The sequence below is a fragment of the Paramisgurnus dabryanus genome, chromosome 7 (genome assembly GCF_030506205.2).
Source record: "Paramisgurnus dabryanus chromosome 7, PD_genome_1.1, whole genome shotgun sequence".
Classification (NCBI taxonomy): Eukaryota; Metazoa; Chordata; class Actinopteri; order Cypriniformes; family Cobitidae; genus Paramisgurnus; species Paramisgurnus dabryanus.
The window spans coordinates 47,848,592-47,857,075 of record NC_133343.1 but is presented as its reverse complement, the minus strand read 5'-3'; the positions used below and the strand labels follow the sequence as shown (position 1 = coordinate 47,857,075).

The 8,484-nt window shown below is 36.4% G+C and overlaps 2 long non-coding RNA genes across 3 annotated transcripts; one reads left to right on the top strand and one right to left on the bottom strand.

Annotated features, from left to right (window-relative positions):
- Positions 1-1,138: 1,138 nt before the first annotated feature.
- LOC141282428 (uncharacterized) lies at positions 1,139-2,692 on the top strand. Its single transcript, XR_012337085.1, has 3 exons — positions 1,139-1,526; positions 2,095-2,231; positions 2,554-2,692. It is a non-coding gene; the product is annotated as an uncharacterized lncRNA (long non-coding RNA).
- LOC135735401 (uncharacterized) lies at positions 2,608-4,171 on the bottom strand. 2 transcript variants are annotated; one of them, XR_010527555.1, is made up of 5 exons: positions 3,898-4,171; positions 3,263-3,356; positions 3,045-3,177; positions 2,859-2,962; positions 2,608-2,748 (listed from the first exon to the last, which is right to left on the bottom strand). It is a non-coding gene; the product is annotated as an uncharacterized lncRNA (long non-coding RNA). The 2 variants fall into 2 exon arrangements; XR_010527554.2 differs by having other exon boundaries at positions 3,263-4,171.
- Positions 4,172-8,484: the final 4,313 nt, after the last annotated feature.

The following is an 8,484-nucleotide window of genomic DNA, read 5'->3' as shown; positions in this document are numbered from 1 at the left end:
GCCAGAAATAGTTACGGTGCACACAAACATTAATCATTAAACATAGTATAATGATATGAACTTCCTGTGTCATAAACTTTAACTTGCACTGAAGGATGCTGCACACGAGTGAAAAGCTTGCGAACTCTACGAAAACTCCAGCTAGTATACTTTCGTAACAGAGAATACCACACTTACGCTAGAAACGTATATGCTTTAAACTATGCACTGCGCATTTCACGTAACCCAACACATTAACGAGATAAGTTACGTACAATAATAGATAAACCATAAAGAATTCGCAACATGTATATTATATTTAAACATTTACATTTACTTAACGGATTCCATTTTTCTTCACTTATTATCATTTACTTAGTTCTTGTACATACTTGATACACCCATGATGTCGCCTTTGCTCTGGTGGGTTGTATTGCAAAGGGAGGAGTAACTGGACACGCACCAACAGAGAGAAGCGCGGCATCGGCCTCCGGTATAGTTATCCGACCCAAAGCCGACGTAACAGACAAGCTTGATGAGCGGGAAATACCGTTGACTTGACTGAAGATTTGGCCGATGCCTGGCCGATACTTATTAGATGTTTCAGATAAGGAGGCCGACGTACGCTCTTGAGCCGACGTCGGGCAGACGTACGTGTGCTGTCTGGGATAATACAACTGTACTACTGTAAATTTAGTCAGATAGTTAATAATTTTCGATTTACAACATTTGTTTTCTGATTGAACAAACAAACTAATGAAATCCACTGGGCAGAAATATTAAACAGACATGTGCAAAATTCATAACATCCCCTTTTTCCCCACCATGTGTCAATTCTGTCACAGATAGACAATGAAAATGTGTTTGGAAAACAATAAAACACTAGATTAAGTTTGAGAACTCATCCATGCATCCTTTAGTCCTCAACTAAAGTATGATAACATCTGTAAAGAAAACAAAAAACAAAATATGTTAGTTTAAAGCAAAAGTCAGGCAACAATTTTTTTAGAATTTTCCAGATTTGTTTACATTAAAGAGCACCAATTATGCTAATAAATTGGCACGTTAGCACGTTATTACAATATCCCATAGTACACACATGTTATTAAAACTTGAACTAATGCATTGTGAGTCTTATAAATTGCTTACATACCTCACCGATTTCCCACTGTCTGGAAAACGCTCGGTTTAGTTCCTGTCTCCGCCTCCCAAAATGTCTAGTGTAATCGGATTGGTCAGATGACTACTCAACTGTTATTGGTCAGCTGGGTTCAGCGTGTGTTTGAAAGGTTACGCCCCTGACTACGCGTGGGTTTTCCGGTTCTGACTGAGAGTCACAGGCAACGTAAACAAGCGCTATATTTCTCTATAAACGATGGTGTCTGTACTGCCTTACCACTTCGAGCTCGATTCAGAGAGTTCATACGGCCGTTACGATATAAACGATCTCCTTCAATGAACGCGATTGGATTTAACTTTTTTAGGTGTCCTTAGCTCTGCCAGAATGCTAAACGAAGACGAAAATGTGTTGCAAAGACATCCAAAAGGTAATTATAACGTACTACATAACTATATGGAAACACCAAATGTAGCACATAGAAAGTATTTGTTGAAATGATTATAAAACGATTTCACTTGGTAATTTCTACATTATTTTACTCTAGTAAAATTTATTATAAAAGACTGCTTACATACTCTATTACTGTGCAAACTATATGGAAACACCAAATGTAGCACATATAAAGTATTTGTTAAAATGATTATAAAACGATTTCACTTGGTAATTTCTACATTATTTTACTATAGTAAACTTAATTATAAAATACTGCTTACATACTATTTTACTGTGCAAACTATATGGAAACACCAAATGTAGCACATAGAAAGTATTTGTTGAAATGATTATAAAACGATTTCACTTGGTAATTTCTACATTATTTTACTATAGTAAACTTAATTATAAAATACTGCTTACATACTATTTTACTGTGCAAACTATATGGAAACACCAAATGTAGCACAAAGAAAGTATTAATTGAAATGAATGTTAGTTCTACATTATTTTACTATGGTAAACTTTATTATGAAAGACTGTGCTATGTTTTTACTTACTAGGTTTTAAGGAGAATGCAACATGTTCCAGGGCCTCTTACCTGCGTGATTCATCATCCAGGTTTTGCACAAATTGTCTAAATCCCTACACACAGAACATTAATTGTACCGACTATAAGCCTTTGAGGTGCAGGACTAGAGTAAGTTGTATTACATTTTTAAACCAATAACACTAAAGTATCATTATAGTAACAAAGTTCCCAAAAGAACAAAAGATTTAACTTTAAAGAAAATATAATAGTCAGTCAAAAGTTTTTTTTATTTATTACAAATATATATTTAAATGTTAAACAATATATAAATAAACATACTTTAGTAACCATATTGTGCTCTTGTTTCAAAAATGGTTCAATTCATTTCTTACAGCTATCTATTCAGATAAATGGCATATCAAAGCTTGTCAGCTGGTGCTATTTAAGACGACACTATAAGGTTATCATCCTGTCGTGTGTTGTTCTCCAGATACGCTTGGAGCTTCCTGATCAGATCGGTCACAATTTTGGCTTTCGACGACCCCTGCACTGAAGATGGCATGCAATCACGTCCTCCTTTGAAGGTCTCTCAAACTGTGATGCCAGGTCCATTGGAATCAGGGCTTCCTTCAGCTTATCTTCAAATACCTCATCAAACACAAGCCTGATCACATCCTCCACATAACTGTAGAAGTATTGCAGTCAATAAATCTTTTGTTTTGATCATTTATTTCCCTGCTTCATACATTAAGTTTTTAATTATGAATGTATTTGAAATAAAACATTACTGCTTACGGTATGTCACTTGTGTGTTTTGGGAACATAGCCTTGTACTTTCCCTCTCCTGCTTTTGTTACGGCTTGGTGACATTGTAATGGATGGCTGCAAGGTACAAATACCTGTAAAATATAAACAAGCAATTAATTTATTGTAAAAGTAAATACTACTTTATTTAACACAGTTACTAAAATACTTAAAAACCTGCACAGCATTCCAATAAATGAGAAAATAAATTTTTTTTGCTGCAAATCTGAAATCTCAGGCTACGGACAGCAAAGGCATCCACTGATGATGGTGATGGAAACATTGTGAAACGATGCTACTGCCTGGGTTCCTATTATTATGCAGAGAAAAAAAACTTTATACATCTAAGACTGGTAGTGGTTTCACTAGCTAAATACATCATATGTGTTACACACCTTTGCTCCTCATATGCCAGTCTGACTCCTTGTACTGTGTGTAATGATGTTGCATGTTTGCATACAGTGTAGAAGGATGTGTCCAGCTGCGAATCTAGGATATAGACAAATAAAACAAACATGTATTCAGTCAAAAAGACATATTATAACAATAGAGTACAACGACTATAACTCGTTAGACTATTCATTAAAACGTTAATGTATTACATATTACATGGCCCAACATTAGCAACACACATTACGTGTTTACTTCGTTTCAAAATCTAAGAAAGCTTCAAGTAAATACAACAGTAAAATACATATAACTTTAAACAAATCATCTGTACTTAGAGTTTCTTGAGTTTGATCATGAGAACAAATTTTACCGGTAACAGTTTAGCTGGCATTTGTATTTGTATTTAGCTTAGCAACTTAGCAAGTTTGTAAACATGTCTAAACCAACATAGATAAAAAAAACGATAGTCTGCATAATTCAACATACACGTGTGTAAATATGGTACGTTGTTTATGAAATACAGTATTACAACACAAAACAATTAGCTTGCAAGCTTAGCTCTACACGCACATTATGTTAATCTCCGGTTACCGGTTACGTAATGTACAGTAAAAGGCAAATAATAAACGTGAATACTTACAGCCTGTGATCCAGAAGTGCACAGTAATCCAACTTTTAAGAGGAGACTTCGCGCAAATCCAGCTTCGGTTCATGAGAAGCAGTTATTGTGAAAACTCCGTGAACAACTTCTGACTGGATTTTTCCGGAACCGTATTAAACATGATGTCCTCTGTGGAAGTCCATAAAGTGCTATTTTGCCCTCGCATCTAAAGAGACAGCGTCTACTCGAGAGATTTAATCGCTTAAACAATGAAACAAGAGTTTGCAAACAGAGTCACAGCAGGGACTCACAACCTCCGTCATTTTAGCTCTCTTCTGACTCGGCGCTCCCCACCCCCGTCTTTGAGGGCGTACCCAAGCAAAGCAGAGAGGGCTGAACTATGATAATGTTGGTCTTATCTACGTCACCAATCCCAGGAAGTAAACTGTTGCCTACAATCCGAGGCTGCGTCCGAAACCGCATACTGTATAGTAGGTACTGAATAAGATGAAGTACCTACTTACTTGGCGTTAAAACAGTAGGCACTGTACAGTATGAATCCTGGTAGTATGAATGAGATTCGGACGTACTACATCCGCCATGTTGCTACATCACGTGACATACGTCGTCATCACGTCATGTCATTTCAGCGCGAAAACAGCCGCGTGCCTCTTCTTCTTCGTTGGATAACTCCTCGTCCGGGGCATCATGGGATAGTGAAGCGTCCATCGTATGCACACTGCAAAATCTAACCGGAAGTAGTAGGTCATCCGGGTACTTTTCGCATACTGTTTTTCGAATACTATGTATTCGGACATACTACTCGCCTCGCCTACTGCTTTTCGCGTACTATATATTATGTAGTAGGCGGTTTCGGACGCAGCACGAGTGTTTTTTGTAGTCCTCGAACGTTAGAGACGATAACTCGCGTCATCGTTTTCTTTGAGGTATGTACTTTTTGAATATCGTTAGCATGTACTAATGCACACTTACACACAAAAGGATGTTTAAAAACGTGTATCCCATAATAGGTGCTCTTTAAAAAAATAAAAAACTGACAAAATAATAAATGTTTGCAAAGGTTATTCAAACTCCCCACTACTTTTATATTTCAAACAAACAGATACACAGACAACCCATATAGTAAAGTAGACTGTACATACACATTCCTTAACCTACCCTTTCTTGAATAGTTTGCTTTCATTGTTCAGTTTGTTTCGAACTGCTCCTCTCAGATCCTTAAGACTGGCAGCAGGAATTTTTTTTAAAGTGTAATCTAAATAAAATAAAAAAATTTATTCATAAAGAAAAATGTATTAAGACAAATGCAGTTAGTTTTGGTACATTTAGAAAAAGAGTACCAAATACACACACACAAAAAAAAACTAAAGCGTACCAAAAATTGCATTCACAAGCTTTTTATCCAGAGATGGCTTCACAGCCTCCAGCTGGCTTCCTTTTTGTCCTGTTAGGGAATGTGTTGACAACTCCTCGCGTGTGAAGACAACCCCAAGCAAATCGCAGACAAGTTTTGTGGGCTGCTGATGATTGCATCTCAAAAGCTTAACTTTGCTGATTGTAACGCCATCAGCGATGGTCACCTAAAGTAAAAGTAATAATTTGTACAATTACTAAAGAGTAAAGCTGCACAAACATCCCCAGGCACCAGCGACAACTGTTAAACCATGCAATCTCATTTATTTTAATGGAAGCTAGCAGATTTCCAGTGACACAAGCGACAGCGACCGTTGTCATGAAGAAGTGGGCTTATTATAAAAACTATTATAAAAAAATCTAGACTCGTAGTTTTATATAAGCATCTCACTGTTTATAAAATGAATTTACAGACATTACATATGTGATATTACTGTTGGTAAACTTTAGTGAAGTGTGTGAGCTTTCTTTGCAACAAATAACGTGTTTCAGCAACCACACTTACAAAGACCAGATACTAATATGAAAAGTCAAACTACTCAACTAAAGGAATCACTGTTCGTCATAATGGTGACAAAACATTTTCAATAGAACGTCAGCATATAAATCTTTGTTAAGTCTAGTTTCTCTGGTCCTACATCAAAACATTGTAGTTGATTGTAACAGAGATTAAACTGTTTAGTTTAACAGAGATGAGGCACATTTAACAATTATATAGTGCGTGCACTATAGAGAGAGAGAGAGAGAGAGAGAATTTAATGTGGAACTTTATCTATGAGCAGTGCGATGTTTTTGAACACTCATGTATATATATAGATTAGTGATAGATCAATATATTGGCCAGCCGATATTTTTTTTATGTTTTATGTGTATCGGTCATCGGCTAATGCTGATGAAGAAAAAAAATCTGTATCGGCACTGAAAAATCCATATCGGTCGATCCTAATATAGATAACATTATTTTAACAGCTTAAGAAATATTTTCTACAAAATACATTTGATGTTTATGTTTTTTGACTCAGAACTCATAGACCAAATTTGTATAAAGTGTTTTTGTAATGATTTCCCGAACCCCTTTTGGATGTCTATCTGATGTCCAAGAGGGGTCGTAGTCAGACGTCCAGATACTGTACCAGATTTGCACGTTGGATAGACATACAGATAAGGTCCTGGACCAACTGACCCAATATAGACACGATCTGCACGTCAGGCAGACGTCTCATGTTTGCAGAGTAGCGATTTTCGGGAACGGTGGAGTTCACATCATCAATCTTTGTCATGTACTGATAGAACTGTTGTAAGTAGGACCACTTATTAGGAACGCCTCCTTACAACCTAATTGAAAGAAACTAGCGACACAGCAGTGAAGTTGTTGGCAGTGTGCACGCGTGCACGCATAGAAAGTTTTATGCCATAAGAAAATTAAAGCATGAACTGTTATTGTTCAAATTGTGTATGGGGCCAGAAGTATTTAGTGGATTATCTATGCATTATCTAAGTTATTTATGTTTCAAAATAACTAGATTTAATATTTAAACCTGGTTTAACAGTAAAATATCTATACATAAACAACAACTAAACTTACAGCATCCTCACAAGAATTCTCTTGGTTGGGCTTAGGGTGTGGATATGCAGGTGATGTGGACATGACTGGATTTTGATGCTTTGAAGTACATTTGGCCTCGAAGCCCTCCTTAGGCTTACACTGAATGTTTGGATGTGAAGGTATGACCAGATTGTGATGCTTAGAAGAGGGGAATCTTACTTCCAAGCCCTCCTTAAGCTCACACATCATCGTTTTCAACTCTGAAAGTTACACACACACACACACGCAAACACACACACACACACACACACACGCGCACACACACACACACACATGCACTATTTTGATAAGAATAGTACATAGTTGAAATAAAAATCAGAGCTCTTTATACATATAGGGGTGGTTTTCCAGAAAGGGATTATCTTAAAACAGGACTAGGCCTTACTTTAACTAGGAAATATGACTAGTTTCAACAAACATGCCTTACTGAAAACATTACTTGTGTGCATTTTGAGGCAAAACAAAGGGCACTAGTGTATTTTTAAGATATGTCAGGGCAAGTTGTTTTCAGTTCGGACAGCTCTCACATTTATTTTAATGTAGGACTGTGATCCCGGTCCGTGAAACCGCCCCTTAGAAATTGTATAAAACGAAACATTAAGAAAAGAACAAAAAAGCCAAAATCACGTGGTTTACCATGTATTGCATCCAGGCGACGAACCAGTGTCCTGTTCTCTTCTTCCAGCTGCTTTAGTTTTTCTTTTAAATCGCTGCATGTTGTGCATTTCTTTTCAGCTGTACTATCCTTAAGACATATTTTACCACAGCCCGATAAGTTTGTATGAACTGCAGCTTAAACAATTGTACAGTAAACAATAATGTATTCACTTACACTTAATTGCTCCTTTCGTTTATCCAATAACTTGGATAAGAGACTAGGCCTTCTTTCAGTCTTAAATAAAGCAAAGCAGAGTTCTTAATGTTCTTTGATTTTTGCTTAAGAAATAGTATCACATTAAATACTACTTTACAAATATGCTGCATACCCTTTTCTTCATTTTTTGTGTGTCCTCAAGCTCTTCATCTGAGGAAGAGATGTGCAGAGGCTTCCTCTTCCTTTTTCCTCGACCACTTTCCCCTTCACTCTCACAGCCCTGTATAAGTTGCTCTCGTAACTTTATTAGACTGCGCTTGTCATCTGTTAGAAAGAGTGTATAAAAATTATATTTATATTTCTAAAAATAAAGTATATTTTAAAATATCTGACACTGAATGTTAAAGAACATGGAATATTCAGAGTTTTGTTTAATCAACAGCATGCACAATACAATATTTTGTTTTAAGATTTGGTTAAGGACATAACGTTAGTTTTATACATTTATCTTAAATGTGTAAGTTAATATGAACATGCTTATAAAACCAGTGGAGGGCTTGGATTGCTTATGTCACGACCTTTTACCAGGGTTGCCAACTTTGGTGATTTGTCTGGAGTGAGATTTCTCCCATAACATGCGCTTGTATCGGCCTACTGGAAATTTTGGCCAGTGGACACCACAAGCCTCTTAACATCTAAACCTACACCGACTACATTCATTTCCAAATGTTTGATGTTTTTGTTTTGATAAGTTTCTTTGTGTTTCTGGCAA